Source organism: Tasmannia lanceolata, unplaced genomic scaffold (genome assembly GCF_043159265.1).
Source record: "Tasmannia lanceolata isolate RefF3 unplaced genomic scaffold, GAP_Taslan_0.1 ptg000003l, whole genome shotgun sequence".
Classification (NCBI taxonomy): domain Eukaryota; kingdom Viridiplantae; phylum Streptophyta; class Magnoliopsida; order Canellales; family Winteraceae; genus Tasmannia; species Tasmannia lanceolata.
Genome location: NW_027518680.1, coordinates 52437817 through 52460187, shown reverse-complemented (window position 1 = coordinate 52460187; position 22371 = coordinate 52437817). Strand labels below are relative to the sequence as shown.

General features: G+C 39.3%; 1 pseudogene; it reads left to right on the top strand.

Moving 5' to 3' along the window:
* Positions 1-928: 928 nt before the first annotated feature.
* The window catches only part of LOC143869893 (flavonoid 3'-monooxygenase CYP75B137 pseudogene), a 38585-nt pseudogene continuing 17142 nt past the window's right edge, over positions 929-22371 (top strand).

Genomic DNA, 22371 nt, shown 5'->3' with positions numbered 1-22371 from the left:
CCCGCAGATATATTTTTACCGGCCTCAGGCCTTCCGTAATACCCGGCCAAACAACAACTAAATAAGATTTTATGTTAGTTATATAGAAATTAAATATGGAGTGGGGCCCACATGAGTGACACCTTCTGCTTTATGGGCCCTATAATTTTTTCGGTGTCCTGCATTTGCCATTATATATGCATATCAACTCATGTTGCACTCAACTCCACCCAACCCATAAGCCAAGGAAAATATGGCAGCATTGGATCTTGCTAGGGAGCTTATATCTAATGTTTCTTTTTGCCCGACAGAGGTCGGAAACCAGAAATCTGGCGCAAAAATATTGGTTTCCATTGCATTATTCTTGATTGCTTGGTACGTATGGACGGCCAAGAAATCGAGCAAGGGACATTTTCCTTTACCGCCAGGCCCACGACGGTTGCCCTTAGATGATCCTAGCCCTCCGATCCTAGCCCTATGTAGATCGGAGGGCTAGGATCATCCTATGGGAATGATTTTTGGGCCACAACCTATTTACGTTGTGTCCCATCACATGGATGGCCTAAAAGGGCTTTGACTAAATAAAATCTCGATCATTTGAGTTTTTATGGGCTCCCGTAGGTCAACCCGGCCAGACCAAGTTTTGATGGGACCGGTATGGCCTGAGTCAAATTTAAACGTACGGCCTAGGTCCTACCTGCTGATATATTTTTTCAGGCCTTGGGCCTTCGGTAATACCCGGCCAAACAACAACTAAATAAGATTTTCTGTTAATTATTTAGAAATTAAATATGGAGTGGTACCCACTTGAGTGTCACCTTCTGCTTTATTGGCCTTAGTTTAAAATTTGTTTAACACATACTTTTTTCTGTGCCCTGCATTTGCCAATATCTATTTATATCAACTCATATTGCACTCAACTCCACCCAACTCACAAGCCAAGGCAAATATGGCAGCATTGGATCTTGCTAGGGAGCTTATATCTAATGTTTCTTTCTTCCCGACGGAGGTCGGAAACCAGAACTCTGGAACAAAAATATTGGTTTCCATTGCATTATTCTTGATTGCTTGGTACGTATGGACGGCCAAGAAATCGAGCAAGGGACATTTCCCTTTGCCGCCAGGCCCACGAGGGTTGCCCTTAGTTGGATTCCTCCCCTTTCTCAACGAGGAACTCCACCATCAATTCGAAAAACTAGCCAAGATATATGGCCCTATCATGAATGTCCGTCTTTTGAACAAGAATGTCATCGTGGTTAGCTCCCCTAAGCTAGCCAGAGAGGTGATGGGAGACCAGGACCCCATTTTTGCCAACCGCGACGTGACGGCCGCAGCATTGGCCATGAACTATAATGGGGCCGACATTGGGTGGGCCCCCAATGGGCCCCACTTGCGCCTCGTGCGCAGGGTTTGTAGCCGAGAGTTGATGAGCAACAAAGCACTAGGCAATTTCTACCCGCTTCGGCGAAGGGAGGTTCGTCAGGCAGTGAGGGAACTGTATTCAAAGATTAAGACCCCCATCAACCTATCAGAGATTACGTTTCAAATTGTGTTGAACTTGCTTATTAGTACAACGTGGGGTGCAACCTTGGATGGAGAGGGGAGACGTACTCTCGCTAAGGAGTTTCGTCAATGGACGCAGGATGCTTTGGTGCTTCAAACTAAGTTCAATGTTTCTGATCTTTTTCCTCTTATTGCCCGGTTCGACATTCAGGGGATTGTGCGAGAAATGAATAAGTTGTCGGTTTGGCTTGACAGTGTTTTTGATTCCATTATTGATCAACGGAGGAAGATGGATAGCGCGGTAGGGGGTGATGAAAAGAAGAAAGAAGGCAAGGATTTCATGCACTTGCTTTTGCAGTTGACAGAGGATGAAGACCGGAAAACACCTTTCAATATAACCAACATGAAGGCAATGATAGTGGTATTCTCTCTCTCTCTTCCCCCCCCCCCTCTTTTAGAATGTCAATTCAGGAACTTTCCTTTTTGGGTATGGTGGATTTCAACTTTGTGTCGAGTAATAAGTGGATCAACAAAAATCAGCACATTCACTTTTCCTGAAACAGCCTCTTTTGAGTATGTTACTATGAGATGCATAGAAAATATATGCTGAAATGTGGGAGATGATTTTTGACGTCTAATCATGTTACAAGGGGGCGCATTCTCCTACAGGGTCGAAAAAATCATTTTAAAAATTGCGCTGCTGTCGAATCAAATATCAAGGTGCATTATATGATGAATAATGCACCTTCATCATATAATTTCTTTACAAATCAAAGTTACTCTGCATAATAATCCACTTTCTTTCTGGTTGTAATTCAAGTGTAGATCCCAGTTTACACAAATAGCACTCAAATCTAGTCTCTCTTTCTCTCTTATGTAGCAACGATTGGTTTAAAATCATGGCTGGCCATATTAGAGATGTTAACATTGCTACTTACAATGCACTGATTATTGTCTATATCAACCTTGTTAATAGGACCTATTGGTGGGCGGAACGGATACGACATCAACAATGGTAGCGTGGTCCATGGGCGAGTTGCTGGGGCATCCTCACATAATGAGAAAAGTCCAAGAAGAATTAGAACAAGTTGTTGGGAAGAATAGCATAGTAGAGGAGTCTCATTTGCATGAACTCCATTATTTGGATGCAGTCTTGAAGGAAACCCACCGCTTGCACCCTGCCCTCCCTTTCTTAGTCCCCCGAAGCCCAAGCGAAACGTGTGTCGTGGGTGGATATAGAGTCCCCAAGGGCTCCAAAATCTTTGTCAATGCATGGGTAATACACAGAGACCCCATGATATGGAAAGATCCTTTAGAGTTCAAACCAGAGAGGTTCTTAACTGAAGAATTTAAAAAATGTGATATTAGAGGCACGGATTATCGTTTTATACCATTTGGATCAGGGCGAAGAACTTGCGTAGGACTCCCTTTAGCTGAGAGAATGTACCCTTATGTATTAGCTTCTCTCATCCATTCGTTTGATTGGAGGTGGCCGGACGGGACGAACTACGAATTTGAAGATAAGTTTGGGATTGTTACTAAGCAAGCAGTGCCTCTTGTTGCCATTCCAACTCCAAGGTTATCCAACCCAAAGCTCTATTGTTAATATTGTTGGTGGAACCCCTACTTCTATTTCACTAAGAATGGGATCTATTCACCCAAGAGGTGTTTGTGGTGTTTAGCAAATCTCAATTCGGTAAATCTTGTAATCGTATTGTATATGTTGTTGTTCGTTCCACTTTTATGTAGTTCCCTATGTTGCTTCATTTCTTCTTTTCTTTTGAATGAAGTATTACCGAATTTCCTCTAGTGTCTCTTTAGACCCCCGGCAAAGGATTCCAATTCCAATGACTGTTTGGCAGTGTGGGACATGATCCCGCGAGAGGGGCGTGGGGCGCGAGCCGCCGCGCGCTCTCCTTTGGTCTCTCGTTCCCACGCGATTGGCGTGTGCATTTTAATATTGATTTGAATTCGTCTTTCCTGTGGACTTGGGATCACTAAGGCAATCCGAATTCCACACGAAAGAGACTGACAGAGTCGCCACCTAGATGTGGGATCTAGGACCCATAATTAACCAGAAATCTAGACTCGCTACCTGGTTACGAGAATGGAAGGTATGGGGAGTTATCCACCACATGCACCATTCTTGTCCGATAATCGGTCTTCGATTCCAAAAGCTAACTCTTTTAAATTTATTTTAAATGGCTCATTCAACTCTATGTTAATGTGCGAACTAAGTGACATGCATCCTAGAATCTAATTTCAATGTGAATCCTAGATGTGTATCTTGATTTATTAATTTGTCTGGATTCATTCTAAGTGAAAGTTCTCCTAGAATTCTAATTTCATGGAAAACCCTAACTGATTTGATTAAGTATTTACAAGAAAATTAATATACAAAACACCACAATTTGTTGTGGTGCCGACTCGCGGGTGGTATGCCATCAGACATCCAAGCTGCCTACGTACCCAAGCCTCACTGGGATCAGAGTCGACGTAGTTCGGTGCACCTAAGCTAAGCTACTTATGCCTAACTCAACTAGGACACCGACTTAGACGGATTTGACTGTTTCAACAGTTTTGAAAGTAGTTATTTAATTCAAGTTGAGGATTTTATTATCTTAGGATTTCATCTAAGATGCTATATGATTCTTATCTGAATGCAAGTTGTCCCTTAGACTAATGCAGGTTTTGCCTACATCCTAGTTTACTAGGCTTGTCCTAGGGAAAGATCGGGTGACTAGTGTAACTAGACCTATGGTACGGTTGCTATTCATAGCAAGCGTCCGTGATGAGGCTGGATTCCTAACTCTAGGACTCCCTAAAACCTAGGACACGGCACGACACCAGTGTTCCTAAATTGGGCTCTAATGGTTCTTAGATTGGAAACCATAATCCAATGGTTCCGAAAGACACAAGATAAATCGATTTAAGTTCTCGAGGTTAATGAGTTTCAGATTTCGAAGATTTTCAGTTTCTAGACATTTAAGGATTACCAATGGTTCTAGGGTTCACCAATTTCGGCCTTGAATGGCATCCAAAGGAGGGAATCGTGCGCTCTTTCCTTGTGCAATTTAATACTTAGGTTATAGCATCTTATTGCCTGGCAGAATCTCAGGATTTCCGTGGACACTAACCTCGGAGCCAACAACATGCTATAACTTAAATATTCAAATTGTCAAAGATCAAGTTGCAATTGGGATACGATTATGGATGCACGGGCCATTTTTCCAGGAAAATCTAAAGATCCTAAAATTTCTGTTTCAATGGATTAAGGAGTGAACATGTGACAGAATTTTAAAGTTCTTTAGGAATTTTTATATGATTTTCAATTAATTTCGAATTTTCCATGGATTTTATCAATTTTAAGCATATGAGCGGTTTTACAAGTGAAATTGTTGCAAATAAATTCGAAATGATTTGAAATTTCTACAGCAGCAAGATGAAAATGTATGTAGCTTACAGGATGAGTTTTGCATATTTTTACATTAAATTCACATTTAATCTTGATTAAACCATTAAATGTCCAGATTGCACAATTAACACATAAACTAGTAGAAATATAACTCTAAATTCTATGAAATTTCTACAGAAATACTATATGAATCAAAATAGCATGCAGTGAGATTTTCATGAATTTTAGAAATTATTTACTACCAATTTCGGATTTTACAATTTCCAGACCAGATTATAAATTAACACTACATCCCATATTAAAACAGATCCACATCACACGAAAATTTTACAGAAACAAGTAATATGGAAGATAAGACTACTGTAAAAATTTTATGAATTTTAATGATGATCTGATGTTAGTAAAAAGTCTCCTAAAATCTGATAAGTTTCAAAGAAAATATTAAATAATATACCAAATAAACTCCAAAAATCTTTACAAATTCATGGTAAAATGAATCAGTAACATATTATTTTCCCACGAAATTTCATTAATTTTAGAATCTGTTTGGTATATAATTTAATTTTTCTTCGTCAAAAGATGTTTTTTGAAGAGTTTTCCATTTTTAAAACACAATTTGCGGAAAAAATCAGAAAAATTCGGAAAAATACAGAAATATTTTGAGAACAATGCACCTACCTGTGGTGAAGATCTCCGCCCAATCCAAAAAATATAAAAAATCCTGCCGCCGCCGATCCGCTCCGCCGTCTTTCGCTTTCTCTGGAGTGTTTAGAGGGAGTGATTGAGGGAGTGAAGAGATAATGGAAGAAGAATATTAGGGAGAGGGATGGAAGAATATATTGAGGAAAGGGATTGGAGGGAGTGATTAGAAGAGATAATGGAAGAGAAAGAGATAATGGAAGATAAATTTCTTTTTTTTTCCTCTTATGGATGGGAAGGGAGATATATATAGGGAGAGAAAGAGAGAGAGAGAGAGATATGTTGGTGGAGAGCTCATCATGTTGTCCCTCTTAGTGGAGAATCCATCATTATTGTTCTTAGTGGAGGGCCCATCATGTTTCTTAGTGGAGAGTCCATCATTATTGCTCTTAGTGGAGGGCCCATCATGTTTCTTAGTGGAGAGTCCATCATTATTGCTCTTAGTGGAGGGCCCATCATGTTTCTTAGTGGAGAGTCCATCATTATTGCTCTTAGTGGAGGGCCCATCATGTTTCTTAGTGGAGAGTCCATCATTATTGCTCTTAGTGGAGGGCCCATCATGTTTCTTAGTGGAGAGTCCATCATTATTGCTCTTAGTGGAGGGCCCATCATGTTGTCTTAGTGGAGAGCTACCATCATTGCTCTTCATAAGAGGCCTCACAAGAGGCCCCACTGAGGCCCCACAACGCGGGCCCCACAATGTGGGCCCTCGGTTGATTCGATTTTAAACAAATGTTCAATGCGGGCCCACCAAACGAGTCCAAATTTAATCAAAATGCATCATGCGGCCCCACCAAATGGGTCCAACTTTCTCGATCCAAATTTAATCGAAGCACCCAATGCGGGCCCACCAAACGGGTCCCAATTCTCTCTGGTTTAGATTTTTCTGAATAATCCTTCTCAACATTTAGCGGGAAAATACGAAACACGACGGAAACGACCAAAAATATTTAGAAAGGTAACAAACGGATGCGGGAAAGAAAGACATTGGAAAACCGACGGAAAACAAACCCTAATTTCTTTATCGATTAAGGTAGAGCAAAATGGGGTGTCTACAGATGCCCCTCTTTGGTAGAGATGACGTAGTCATCGAATACCAAAGTCAAAATGACAGAGCCATTTTGCGTAGCTTTAATCGACAAAAGACTCTACACAAACGGAACTTAGACGCACACATTTACTACCTAATGCAAGGCCCTAAATGAAATCCTAGAATTAGAACATAATAAGAAATCCTGATGCGGTGCCGTTCACAAACGGGCAACGAGAGAATGAGATACCACTTTCGAATGGATTCCGAACAGAAAGAACAAAGATCGTTCTCAAGCGGTTTTTTTTTTTTTTTTTTTTTTTTTTTTTTTTTTTTTTTTTTTTTTTTTTTTAAAGAAAATGAGACATCTTTCACAAGCGGGCTCAAGGAGGATAAGAGACCATGAAATACCGTATTTGTACGGATTTCAAGGGAATGAGACATCATAGTTGTATGATGTTCAAAGGGGATAAGAGACCATAGTTGTATGGACTCGAAGAGAATGAAAATACCGTATTTGTACGGATTCCAAGGGAATGAGACATCATAGTTGTATGATGTTCAAAGGGGATAAGAGACCATAGTTGTATGGACTCGAAGAGAATGAAATACCGTATTTGTACGGATTCCAAGGGAATGAGACATCATAGTTGTATGATATTCAAAGGGGATAAGAGACCATAGTTGTATGGACTCAAAGAAAAGAGGCACCGTTCTCAAACGGGCTTGAAGAATTTAGAGATTTTTCATGAGCTTGAATTTGACGTAGGAAATGATTTTTATTTTTTTTTATTTTTTTTTTTTTGAATTGGGGATTGGATTTGATGATTTTTTTTTTTTTTAATTTTATTTTTGGGAAATGAGACACCATAGTTGTATGATGTTCAAAGGGGATAAGAGACCATAGTTGTATGGACTCGAAGAGAATGAAATACCGTATTTGTACGGATTCCAAGGGAATGAGACATCATAGTTGTATGATATTCAAAGGGGATAAGAGACCATAGTCGTATGGACTCGGAGAGAATGAAATACCGTATTTGTACGGATTCCAAGGAAATGAGACATCACATTTGTGTGATGGTCAAAGGGGATAAGAGACCATAGTTGTATGGACTCGGAGAGAATGAAATACCGTATTTGTACGGATTCTAAGGGAATGAGACATCATAGTTGTATGATGTTCAAAGGGGATAGGAGACCATAGTCGTATGGACTCGGAGAGAATGAAATACCGTATTTCTACGGATTCCAAGGGAATGAGACATCATAGTTGCATGATGTTCAAAGAGGATAAGAGACCATAGTTGTATGGACTCGGAGAGAATGAAATACCGTATTTGTACGGATTCCAAGGAAATGAGACCATAGTTGTATGGACTCGGAGAGAATGAAATACCGTATTTGTACGAATTCCAAGGGAATGAGACATCATAGTTGTATGATGTTCAAAGGGGATAGGAGACCATAGTTGTATGGAATCGAAGAGAATGAAATACCGTATTTGTACGGATTCCAAGGGAATGAGACATCATAGTTGTATGATGTTCAAAGAGGATAAGAGACCATAGTTGTATGAACTCGGAGAGAATGAAATCTCGTATTTGTACGGATTCCAAGGAAATGAGACCATAGTTGTATGGACTCGGAGAGAATGAAATACCGTATTTGTACGAATTCCAAGGGAATGAGACATCATAGTTGTATGATATTCAAAGGGGATAAGAGACCATAGTCGTATGGACTCGGAGAGAATGAAATACCGTATTTGTACGGATTCCAAGGAAATGAGACATCACATTTGTGTGATGGTCAAAGGGGATAAGAGACCATAGTTGTATGGACTCGGAGAGAATGAAATACCGTATTTGTACGGATTCTAAGGGAATGAGACATCATAGTTGTATGATGTTCAAAGAGGATAAGAGACCATAGTTGTATGGACTCGGAGAGAATGAAATACCGTATTTGTACGGATTCCAAGGAAATGAGACCATAGTTGTATGGACTCGGAGAGAATGAAATACCGTATTTGTACGAATTCCAAGGGAATGAGACATCATAGTTGTATGATGTTCAAAGGGGATAGGAGACCATAGTTGTATGGAATCGAAGAGAATGAAATACCGTATTTGTACGGATTCCAAGGGAATGAGACATCATAGTTGTATGATGTTCAAAGAGGATAAGAGACCATAGTTGTATGAACTCTGAGAGAATGAAATCTCGTATTTGTACGGATTCCAAGGAAATGAGACATCATAGTTGTATGATGTTCAAAAGGGGATATGAGACCATTCACAAATAGACTCAGAAAATGAAGTACCGTTCACAAACGGGCTTAAGGAGAAGATGGGACCATTTACAAATGGACTCGAGAAATGAGGCACCGTTCACAAACGGGCTCAAAGAAACAAGATAGCTTTGATTGATGAACTCAACAACGAAGAATTTAGAGTTTTTTCATGAACTTGAATTTGACATAGGATTGGATTTGATGAATTTTTGATTTTTCAGAAATAAGGCACCGTCCACAAACGGGCTCAAGGAGGACATGAGACCGTAAATGGACTCAGAAAAATGAGACACCGTTCACAAACGGGTTCAAGGAGAAGACGAGACCATTTACAAATGGACTCGAGAAAAGAGGCACCGTTCACAAACAGGCTCAAAGAAACAAGATAGCTTTGATTGATGAATTCAACAACGAAGAATTTAGAGTTTTTTCATGAACTTGAATTTGACATAGGATTGGATTTGATGAATTTTTGATTTTTCAGAAATAAGGCACCGTCCACAACCGGGCTCAAGGAGGACATGAGACCATAAACAAATGGACTCAGAAAATGAGGCACCGTTCACAAACGGGCTTGAAGAGGATATGAGACAATTTACAAATGAACTTCAGAAAATGAGACACCGTTCACAAACGGGATGAAGGGGAACATGAGACCATTTACAAATGAACTTCAGAAATGAGGCGCCGTTCACAAACGGGCTCAAGGAGAACACGAGACCATTCACAAATGGACTCAGAAAATGAGGCACCGTTCACAAACGGGCTCAAGGAAACAAGATAGCTTTGATTGATGAATTCAACAATGAAGAATTTAGAGATTTTTCATGAACTTGAATTTGACATAGGATTGGATTTGATGAATTTTTGATTTTTTGAACTTAATGAAATCGGGGATGTTACAGATCGTGCTTGACAAAGATATCGGAAACTAGGACTTTGACGAATGATGAAACGGCAAACCGTGACGAATGATGAAACGGCAAACCGAAGAACCATTACTAACAAGAATGGATTAGAAACACTTTTATTAAACTTCAACAAGATTTTTCTCAAAGAGACTGCTGGTCTTGTCTTTGGGGATTTGGATAACTGAAACCTTGAACAAGACACTTAAAATTGGTAATCTAGAACAACGGCTCTCTTGGATATAATCATGGAAAAGTGGGACTTGCCTCTTGATAGGTGTTTAGATAAACATTTCTTGACCAGGATAGTATTTAACTAACTGGAAGGAAATTCTGAATTTTAACGGTTCATCTTTCTGAGAAATTGGCTCGACCATCATTGCATCTGAGGCTCTTCCAAGCTTAAGATGCCTTTTTGAGGCATGATCTTTTTACGGAAGCTGGGCTTTCTGATGTTTCTACTTCTGAACTCTTCTGAGTTGATCATCTTTGAAATGAAGCTGTTTGACTGGATTCTCAAGCTCTTTCAGGTACAATCGAAGGGAGCTGACGAAGCCGGGCCTCCTTCACCGAGACAGTTGCATCATTTTGGACATAGGAACGACGATTGGCTCTTTCTAAAGAGAAAACTTAGATGAAAGGCACTACTCAAAGGATTGAGCAGCTCTGAAGGAGTGAACTTAGAATGACAAAGAATGACTAACGACACTGACAGACACAGTAATGCTTCTGACTTAGTTAACGTTTTATTTGGTAAGTCTATCCTTTTGAAGAATGCTTTTTCTTTTTTTTTTTTTTTTTTTTTTTGAAATCGTAAACACTGGACTTCTTCCTTGAAACAGTAATGCCTCAAGAATTTAATTATGACCCCTAAGATTGCTTAGCTTCAATGCCCCCAGTTTTGAGGATATCACTTGCATTTGCTTGAACTTCAGTTGATCTTCAGTCTTGATACCGGCTGTAGCCTTCTTATATCGATTCTCTTACCGTGACCAAGTCACCTCTTCAGGGTTTTTGACATGGCGGACCGCGCTAGCCTTAACTTTTGCCTGAACCACCTTTCTAGGTTTTCGATCCAGCAGGCTATCCCCTTAGCTTTTGCCTAAGCCGCCCTTTCGCGTTTTCAACTTAGCAGGGAATGATCTTAAATTTTGCCTAAACCGCCCTTTCAGGTTTTCAGTCTAGCAGATCTTCAAACTCCATTTTTTTTATTCATCATCATTTTTTTTTTTTTTTTTTTTGGGACCTAGATCATTAGTTCTGAACATCGGAAGGACTTTATAGGTAGGATAGGGCTTTTCAAAGAATGGCTTAAGGTTCAACAAAGATTTCGACCGAACCTGTGAACAGGTTGCCTACATATCCCAAGGTAGGAATCAGGTCGTGTGTAGTTCAGGGCGAATGCCCCTAGTTTGAAGATAAATTGTTCGAAGGTTTATTGATTTTTCTTTTTTTTTCTCTTCTTTCTGGAATAATTGACTTCTCTTCTTTAGGAACTTGTCCCTCTTTTTTCTGAAAGGATTGAATTTCTTTTTTTTTTTTTTTTGGATTGATTGAATTGCTTTTCTTTTTTGAATCGACCGAACTCAGTTTAACCGAGCTGCCTACGTACCCCAGTGTAGGGATCAGGTCTCGCGTAGTTCGGGGCGAATGCCCCTAGTTTGATGGGTTTTCAAGAAAATTTCATTTAGGCTCGAAGGGTTTGCAAACCAGTATTCTTTTGACGTTGGGTTCTGATTTTGGGATTTATTCGGCCAAAGGAGGCCTTCCGATGTTCAGATTGGGAGTCGATCTAGTTTACTAGAGTCCCTCTGGTACTGATTATTTATTTTTTTATTTTCTTTTTCTTTTTTTTACGGAGTTTGACGGCATTTCCAGGTAAGAGATAATAAATCTTCTTCTTTCAAGATTCTAATACGTGCCTTCGACTTTCATAGAGCGAAACTTGTTCTTCGACATCCTCCATCTATGGATTTGTAACTCTTGATATCTGATGATCACTTTTCAATGCTTGCTCTTGAACTTCTTATCTCGAATTTGATGGCTTCATGTTATGAATTTGAGAACCAAGGTCATTGATTGGTAATATGAAAGTTGTTTCCACTCCATGCCCCTTGCATAGCATATGATATTCACTTCATTCTTTCTTGAACCTTCTATCTGGGTCTTTCTCTTGGCATTAATGGTAACACTTACCGGACCATCTTTTTATCCTCAAAATGGGTTTACCAATTCTTCACACTTTTCAGAGGGTAATGTATTTTCAATCGGCATTTACTGGATCAAGGTTTCAGTGCCAGTGTTTACCACTTTAATTTCATCTTTGAAAGGCTGAGATTGGCGCTCCTCCTCTTGTTCAAGTAATCGTTGTGACTCAAGTGGAGTTTCGTCAATTTTGTCCTCATTTGATGAGGGAGTCTTATTTTAAGATCAGAAGCACACTTAAGAAACAGACACCAATGAACTTTTGGAACTGAAATTTTTATTTAAAGAAATGGCTATTACATCTGATGACCTATCCTGAACATTCTTAGGATTCACAACTCTAAATAAAAAAGAGAAGCAGAAGATATCTTGCCTGGACTAGGCATTGACCTTGAAATGTAAGACCGGACTCAACAATTGTACTGACCATGATTACTGATTCGCATAGGGGAACGCCCCTAGTTCAAGGATTATGATAGTGAACTCTGAAGGACTTAGCAAAATATTCTTGAAAAAGGTTGCCCTTAGAGTAAGAAAAGACCAAGGGTACAAGCAAGATTGGATCATCTGGACCAGGCATGATCAGATCATGAGATTGCATAATCGAAAGATTGTGAGATTCTGCTCCTGCCAGTTAGGGGATGGCATGAAGATACGATCGAATCGTATGACAGAAGAATGAAAGACGCACGATCAAGAGATTAGATGAGATAGTATAAGATTGCTTTCAACGGATAGATCATGAATGACTAATCCTATGAGATCTTTGGAAATGATGGGATTTATATCCTAACCCCAAAGGAAAAGTTTTTAGTCTTCGCACATTTTAACAGTGTTACCTGAAGGCATCAACCCTAATCCTAATCTAGCGGAGTGAAGAGAGGATCTCGACTCATGACTTTGTTTGTGTACCTAGGACCGATCGTAGCCATTGGAAGATGGACTACGGCCTAATCTAGACACAAATGGGTAAGATATCCTAAACTAGGCTCACACATGTGGTGCACATGTGTTCGTATACTGCATGCATGTGTGGGTTAATCTAGGGGTAAGGCCAAGAGTCCCCTTAGCGCGAATCCATGTTCGATATACTGTACCAGTGTCCGGCGTATCAGTACGTGAACAAGAGATCCGTTTACGTACCATAAAGGTACTAGGCTAAGGGTGGAATGCTTCTCTAGCACAGAGGCACCAGGTGATGAAATCCCAGTCAACCATGCTAGATAACACTCCGGGTTCCTAAAATAGGACGTGTGTGCATGTGAGATGCAGGGGTTTAGATGAAAGTGATGTAAGTGTGTGCAATAAGTTCGCGCAATCTATGATGCCTTCAGGTTTTGTTAGATTAAGTTTGAATATATATGATGAGAAAATAAAGCATACAAACTAATCTAACAAGCATAAAAGAGATAGAGTTTTCATGAGCCAGTTAAAATAGATTCAAATGAGTTATCCTTTGGAATTGTAATGAAGTTAGGTGGTCCCCAGCAGAGTCGCCAGACTGTGGGACATGATCCCGCGAGAGGGGCGTGGGGCGCGAGCCGCCGCGCGCTCTCCTTTGGTCTCTCGTTCCCACGCGATTGGCGTGTGCATTTTAATATTGATTTGAATTCGTCTTTCCTGTGGACTTGGGATCACTAAGGCAATCCGAATTCCACACGAAAGAGACTGACAGAGTCGCCACCTAGATGTGGGATCTAGGACCCATAATTAACCAGAAATCTAGACTCGCTACCTGGTTACGAGAATGGAAGGTATGGGGAGTTATCCACCACATGCACCATTCTTGTCCGATAATCGGTCTTCGATTCCAAAAGCTAACTCTTTTAAATTTATTTTAAATGGCTCATTCAACTCTATGTTAATGTGCGAACTAAGTGACATGCATCCTAGAATCTAATTTCAATGTGAATCCTAGATGTGTATCTTGATTTATTAATTTGTCTGGATTCATTCTAAGTGAAAGTTCTCCTAGAATTCTAATTTCATGGAAAACCCTAACTGATTTGATTAAGTATTTACAAGAAAATTAATATACAAAACACCACAATTTGTTGTGGTGCCGACTCGCGGGTGGTATGCCATCAGACATCCAAGCTGCCTACGTACCCAAGCCTCACTGGGATCAGAGTCGACGTAGTTCGGTGCACCTAAGCTAAGCTACTTATGCCTAACTCAACTAGGACACCGACTTAGACGGATTTGACTGTTTCAACAGTTTTGAAAGTAGTTATTTAATTCAAGTTGAGGATTTTATTATCTTAGGATTTCATCTAAGATGCTATATGATTCTTATCTGAATGCAAGTTGTCCCTTAGACTAATGCAGGTTTTGCCTACATCCTAGTTTACTAGGCTTGTCCTAGGGAAAGATCGGGTGACTAGTGTAACTAGACCTATGGTACGGTTGCTATTCATAGCAAGCGTCCGTGATGAGGCTGGATTCCTAACTCTAGGACTCCCTAAAACCTAGGACACGGCACGACACCAGTGTTCCTAAATTGGGCTCTAATGGTTCTTAGATTGGAAACCATAATCCAATGGTTCCGAAAGACACAAGATAAATCGATTTAAGTTCTCGAGGTTAATGAGTTTCAGATTTCGAAGATTTTCAGTTTCTAGACATTTAAGGATTACCAATGGTTCTAGGGTTCACCAATTTCGGCCTTGAATGGCATCCAAAGGAGGGAATCGTGCGCTCTTTCCTTGTGCAATTTAATACTTAGGTTATAGCATCTTATTGCCTGGCAGAATCTCAGGATTTCCGTGGACACTAACCTCGGAGCCAACAACATGCTATAACTTAAATATTGAAATTGTCAAAGATCAAGTTGCAATTGGGATACGATTATGGATGCACGGGCCATTTTTCCAGGAAAATCTAAAGATCCTAAAATTTCTGTTTCAATGGATTAAGGAGTGAACATGTGACAGAATTTTAAAGTTCTTTAGGAATTTTTATATGATTTTCAATTAATTTCGAATTTTCCATGGATTTTATCAATTTTAAGCATATGAGCGGTTTTACAAGTGAAATTGTTGCAAATAAATTCGAAATGATTTGAAATTTCTACAGCAGCAAGATGAAAATGTATGTAGCTTACAGGATGAGTTTTGCATATTTTTACATTAAATTCACATTTAATCTTGATTAAACCATTAAATGTCCAGATTGCACAATTAACACATAAACTAGTAGAAATATAACTCTAAATTCTATGAAATTTCTACAGAAATACTATATGAATCAAAATAGCATGCAGTGAGATTTTCATGAATTTTAGAAATTATTTACTACCAATTTCGGATTTTACAATTTCCAGACCAGATTATAAATTAACACTACATCCCATATTAAAACAGATCCACATCACACGAAAATTTTACAGAAACAAGTAATATGGAAGATAAGACTACTGTAAAAATGTTATGAATTTTAATGATGATCTGATGTTAGTAAAAATTCTCCTAAAATCTGATAAGTTTCAAAGAAAATATTAAATAATATACCAAATAAACTCCAAAAATCTTTACAAATTCATGGTAAAATGAATCAGTAACATATTATTTTCCCACGAAATTTCATTAATTTTAGAATCTGTTTGGTATATAATTTAAGTTTTCTTCGTCAAAAGATGTTTTTTGAAGAGTTTTCCATTTTTAAAACACAATTTGCGGAAAAAATCAGAAAAATTCGGAAAAATACAGAAATATTTTGAGAACAATGCACCTACCTGTGGTGAAGATCTCCGCCCAATCCAAAAAATATAAAAAATCCTGCCGCCGCCGATCCGCTCCGCCGTCTTTCGCTTTCTCTGGAGTGTTTAGAGGGAGTGATTGAGGGAGTGAAGAGATAATGGAAGAAGAATATTAGGGAGAGGGATGGAAGAATATATTGAGGAAAGGGATTGGAGGGAGTGATTAGAAGAGATAATGGAAGAGAAAGAGATAATGGAAGATAAATTTCTTTTTTTTTCCTCTTATGGATGGGAAGGGAGATATATATAGGGAGAGAAAGAGAGAGAGAGAGAGATATGTTGGTGGAGAGCTCATCATGTTGTCCCTCTTAGTGGAGAATCCATCATTATTGTTCTTAGTGGAGGGCCCATCATGTTTCTTAGTGGAGAGTCCATCATTATTGCTCTTAGTGGAGGGCCCATCATGTTTCTTAGTGGAGAGTCCATCATTATTGCTCTTAGTGGAGGGCCCATCATGTTTCTTAGTGGAGAGTCCATCATTATTGCTCTTAGTGGAGGGCCCATCATGTTTCTTAGTGGAGAGTCCATCATTATTGCTCTTAGTGGAGGGCCCATCATGTTTCTTAGTGGAGAGTCCATCATTATTGCTCTTAGTGGAGGGCCCATCATGTTGTCTTAGTGGAGAGCTACCATCATTGCTCTTCATAAGAGGCCTCACAAGAGGCCCCACTGAGGCCCCACAACGCGGGCCCCACAATGTGGGCCCTCGGTTGATTCGATTTTAAACAAATGTTCAATGCGGGCCCACCAAACGAGTCCAAATTTAATCAAAATGCATCATGCGGCCCCACCAAATGGGTCCAACTTTCTCGATCCAAATTTAATCGAAGCACCCAATGCGGGCCCACCAAACGGGTCCCAATTCTCTCTGGTTTAGATTTTTCTGAATAATCCTTCTCAACATTTAGCGGGAAAATACGAAACACGACGGAAACGACCAAAAATATTTAGAAAGGTAACAAACGGATGCGGGAAAGAAAGACATTGGAAAACCGACGGAAAACAAACCCTAATTTCTTTATCGATTAAGGTAGAGCAAAATGGGGTGTCTACAGATGCCCCTCTTTGGTAGAGATGACGTAGTCATCGAATACCAAAGTCAAAATGACAGAGCCATTTTGCGTAGCTTTAATCGACAAAAGACTCTACACAAACGGAACTTAGACGCACACATTTACTACCTAATGCAAGGCCCTAAATGAAATCCTAGAATTAGAACATAATAAGAAATCCTGATGCGGTGCCGTTCACAAACGGGCAACGAGAGAATGAGATACCACTTTCGAATGGATTCCGAACAGAAAGAACAAAGATCGTTCTCAAGCGGTTTTTTTTTTTTTTTTTTTTTTTTTTTTTTTTTTTTTTTTTTTTTTTTTTTTTAAAGAAAATGAGACATCTTTCACAAGCGGGCTCAAGGAGGATAAGAGACCATGAAATACCGTATTTGTACGGATTTCAAGGGAATGAGACATCATAGTTGTATGATGTTCAAAGGGGATAAGAGACCATAGTTGTATGGACTCGAAGAGAATGAAAATACCGTATTTGTACGGATTCCAAGGGAATGAGACATCATAGTTGTATGATGTTCAAAGGGGATAAGAGACCATAGTTGTATGGACTCGAAGAGAATGAAATACCGTATTTGTACGGATTCCAAGGGAATGAGACATCATAGTTGTATGATATTCAAAGGGGATAAGAGACCATAGTTGTATGGACTCAAAGAAAAGAGGCACCGTTCTCAAACGGGCTTGAAGAATTTAGAGATTTTTCATGAGCTTGAATTTGACGTAGGAAATGATTTTTATTTTTTTGAATTGGGGATTGGATTTGATGATTTTTTTTTTTTTTAATTTTATTTTTGGGAAATGAGACACCATAGTTGTATGATGTTCAAAGGGGATAAGAGACCATAGTTGTATGGACTCGAAGAGAATGAAATACCGTATTTGTACGGATTCCAAGGGAATGAGACATCATAGTTGTATGATATTCAAAGGGGATAAGAGACCATAGTCGTATGGACTCGGAGAGAATGAAATACCGTATTTGTACGGATTCCAAGGAAATGAGACATCACATTTGTGTGATGGTCAAAGGGGATAAGAGACCATAGTTGTATGGACTCGGAGAGAATGAAATACCGTATTTGTACGGATTCTAAGGGAATGAGACATCATAGTTGTATGATGTTCAAAGGGGATAGGAGACCATAGTCGTATGGACTCGGAGAGAATGAAATACCGTATTTGTACGGATTCCAAGGGAATGAGACATCATAGTTGCATGATGTTCAAAGAGGATAAGAGACCATAGTTGTATGGACTCGGAGAGAATGAAATACCGTATTTGTACGGATTCCAAGGAAATGAGACCATAGTTGTATGGACTCGGAGAGAATGAAATACCGTATTTGTACGAATTCCAAGGGAATGAGACATCATAGTTGTATGATGTTCAAAGGGGATAGGAGACCATAGTTGTATGGAATCGAAGAGAATGAAATACCGTATTTGTACGGATTCCAAGGGAATGAGACATCATAGTTGTATGATGTTCAAAGAGGATAAGAGACCATAGTTGTATGAACTCGGAGAGAATGAAATCTCGTATTTGTACGGATTCCAAGGAAATGAGACCATAGTTGTATGGACTCGGAGAGAATGAAATACCGTATTTGTACGAATTCCAAGGGAATGAGACATCATAGTTGTATGATATTCAAAGGGGATAAGAGACCATAGTCGTATAGACTCGGAGAGAATGAAATACCGTATTTGTACGGATTCCAAGGAAATGAGACATCACATTTGTGTGATGGTCAAAGGGGATAAGAGACCATAGTTGTATGGACTCGGAGAGAATGAAATACCGTATTTGTACGGATTCTAAGGGAATGAGACATCATAGTTGTATGATGTTCAAAGAGGATAAGAGACCATAGTTGTATGGACTCGGAGAGAATGAAATACCATATTTGTACGGATTCCAAGGAAATGAGACCATAGTTGTATGGACTCGGAGAGAATGAAATACCGTATTTGTACGAATTCCAAGGGAATGAGACATCATAGTTGTATGATGTTCAAAGGGGATAGGAGACCATAGTTGTATGGAATCGAAGAGAATGAAATACCGTATTTGTACGGATTCCAAGGGAATGAGACATCATAGTTGTATGATGTTCAAAGAGGATAAGAGACCATAGTTGTATGAACTCTGAGAGAATGAAATCTCGTATTTGTACGGATTCCAAGGAAATGAGACATCATAGTTGTATGATGTTCAAAAGGGGATATGAGACCATTCACAAATAGACTCAGAAAATGAAGTACCGTTCACAAACGGGCTTAAGGAGAAGATGGGACCATTTACAAATGGACTCGAGAAATGAGGCACCGTTCACAAACGGGCTCAAAGAAACAAGATAGCTTTGATTGATGAACTCAACAACGAAGAATTTAGAGTTTTTTCATGAACTTGAATTTGACATAGGATTGGATTTGATGAATTTTTGATTTTTCAGAAATAAGGCACCGTCCACAAACGGGCTCAAGGAGGACATGAGACCGTAAATGGACTCAGAAAAATGAGACACCGTTCACAAACGGGTTCAAGGAGAAGACGAGACCATTTACAAATGGACTCGAGAAAAGAGGCACCGTTCACAAACAGGCTCAAAGAAACAAGATAGCTTTGATTGATGAATTCAACAACGAAGAATTTAGAGTTTTTTCATGAACTTGAATTTGACATAGGATTGGATTTGATGAATTTTTGATTTTTCAGAAATAAGGCACCGTCCACAACCGGGCTCAAGGAGGACATGAGACCATAAACAAATGGACTCAGAAAATGAGGCACCGTTCACAAACGGGCTTGAAGAGGATATGAGACAATTTACAAATGAACTTCAGAAAATGAGACACCGTTCACAAACGGGATGAAGGGGAACATGAGACCATTTACAAATGAACTTCAGAAATGAGGCGCCGTTCACAAACGGGCTCAAGGAGAACACGAGACCATTCACAAATGGACTCAGAAAATGAGGCACCGTTCACAAACGGGCTCAAGGAAACAAGATAGCTTTGATTGATGAATTCAACAATGAAGAATTTAGAGATTTTTCATGAACTTGAATTTGACATAGGATTGGATTTGATGAATTTTTGATTTTTTGAACTTAATGAAATCGGGGATGTTACAGATCGTGCTTGACAAAGATATCGGAAACTAGGACTTTGACGAATGATGAAACGGCAAACCGTGACGAATGATGAAACGGCAAACCGAAGAACCATTACTAACAAGAATGGATTAGAAACACTTTTATTAAACTTCAACAAGATTTTTCTCAAAGAGACTGCTGGTCTTGTCTTTGGGGATTTGGATAACTGAAACCTTGAACAAGACACTTAAAATTGGTAATCTAGAACAACGGCTCTCTTGGATATAATCATGGAAAAGTGGGACTTGCCTCTTGATAGGTGTTTAGATAAACATTTCTTGACCAGGATAGTATTTAACTAACTGGAAGGAAATTCTGAATTTTAACGGTTCATCTTTCTGAGAAATTGGCTCGACCATCATTGCATCTGAGGCTCTTCCAAGCTTAAGATGCCTTTTTGAGGCATGATCTTTTTACGGAAGCTGGGCTTTCTGATGTTTCTACTTCTGAACTCTTCTGAGTTGATCATCTTTGAAATGAAGCTGTTTGACTGGATTCTCAAGCTCTTTCAGGTACAATCGAAGGGAGCTGACGAAGCCGGGCCTCCTTCACCGAGACAGTTGCATCATTTTGGACATAGGAACGACGATTGGCTCTTTCTAAAGAGAAAACTTAGATGAAAGGCACTACTCAAAGGATTGAGCAGCTCTGAAGGAGTGAACTTAGAATGACAAAGAATGACTAACGACACTGACAGACACAGTAATGCTTCTGACTTAGTTAACGTTTTATTTGGTAAGTCTATCCTTTTGAAGAATGCTTTTTCTTTTTTTTTTTTTTTTTTTTTTTGAAATCGTAAACACTGGACTTCTTCCTTGAAACAGTAATGCCTCAAGAATTTAATTATGACCCCTAAGATTGCTTAGCTTCAATGCCCCCAGTTTTGAGGATATCACTTGCATTTGCTTGAACTTCAGTTGATCTTCAGTCTTGATACCGGCTGTAGCCTTCTTATATCGATTCTCTTACCGTGACCAAGTCACCTCTTCAGGGTTTTTGACATGGCGGACCGCGCTAGCCTTAACTTTTGCCTGAACCAACTTTCTAGGTTTTCGATCCAGCAGGCTATCCCCTTAGCTTTTGCCTAAGCCGCCCTTTCGCGTTTTCAACTTAGCAGGGAATGATCTTAAATTTTGCCTAAACCGCCCTTTCAGGTTTTCAGTCTAGCAGATCTTCAAACTCCATTTTTTTTATTCATCATCATTTTTTTTTTTTTTTTTTTGGGACCTAGATCATTAGTTCTGAACATCGGAAGGACTTTATAGGTAGGATAGGGCTTTTCAAAGAATGGCTTAAGGTTCAACAAAGATTTCGACCGAACCTGTGAACAGGTTGCCTACATATCCCAAGGTAGGAATCAGGTCGTGTGTAGTTCAGGGCGAATGCCCCTAGTTTGAAGATAAATTGTTCGAAGGTTTATTGATTTTTCTTTTTTTTTCTCTTCTTTCTGGAATAATTGACTTCTCTTCTTTAGGAACTTGTCCCTCTTTTTTCTGAAAGGATTGAATTTCTTTTTCTTTTTTTTTTTGGATTGATTGAATTGCTTTTCTTTTTTGAATCGACCGAACTCAGTTTAACCGAGCTGCCTACGTACCCCAGTGTAGGGATCAGGTCTCGCGTAGTTCGGGGCGAATGCCCCTAGTTTGATGGGTTTTCAAGAAAATTTCATTTAGGCTCGAAGGGTTTGCAAACCAGTATTCTTTTGACGTTGGGTTCTGATTTTGGGATTTATTCGGCCAAAGGAGGCCTTCCGATGTTCAGATTGGGAGTCGATCTAGTTTACTAGAGTCCCTCTGGTACTGATTATTTATTTTTTTATTTTCTTTTTCTTTTTTTTACGGAGTTTGACGGCATTTCCAGGTAAGAGATAATAAATCTTCTTCTTTCAAGATTCTAATACGTGCCTTCGACTTTCATAGAGCGAAACTTGTTCTTCGACATCCTCCATCTATGGATTTGTAACTCTTGATATCTGATGATCACTTTTCAATGCTTGCTCTTGAACTTCTTATCTCGAATTTGATGGCTTCATGTTATGAATTTGAGAACCAAGGTCATTGATTGGTAATATGAAAGTTGTTTCCACTCCATGCCCCTTGCATAGCATATGATATTCACTTCATTCTTTCTTGAACCTTCTATCTGGGTCTTTCTCTTGGCATTAATGGTAACACTTACCGGACCATCTTTTTATCCTCAAAATGGGTTTACCAATTCTTCACACTTTTCAGAGGGTAATGTATTTTCAATCGGCATTTACTGGATCAAGGTTTCAGTGCCAGTGTTTACCACTTTAATTTCATCTTTGAAAGGCTGAGATTGGCGCTCCTCCTCTTGTTCAAGTA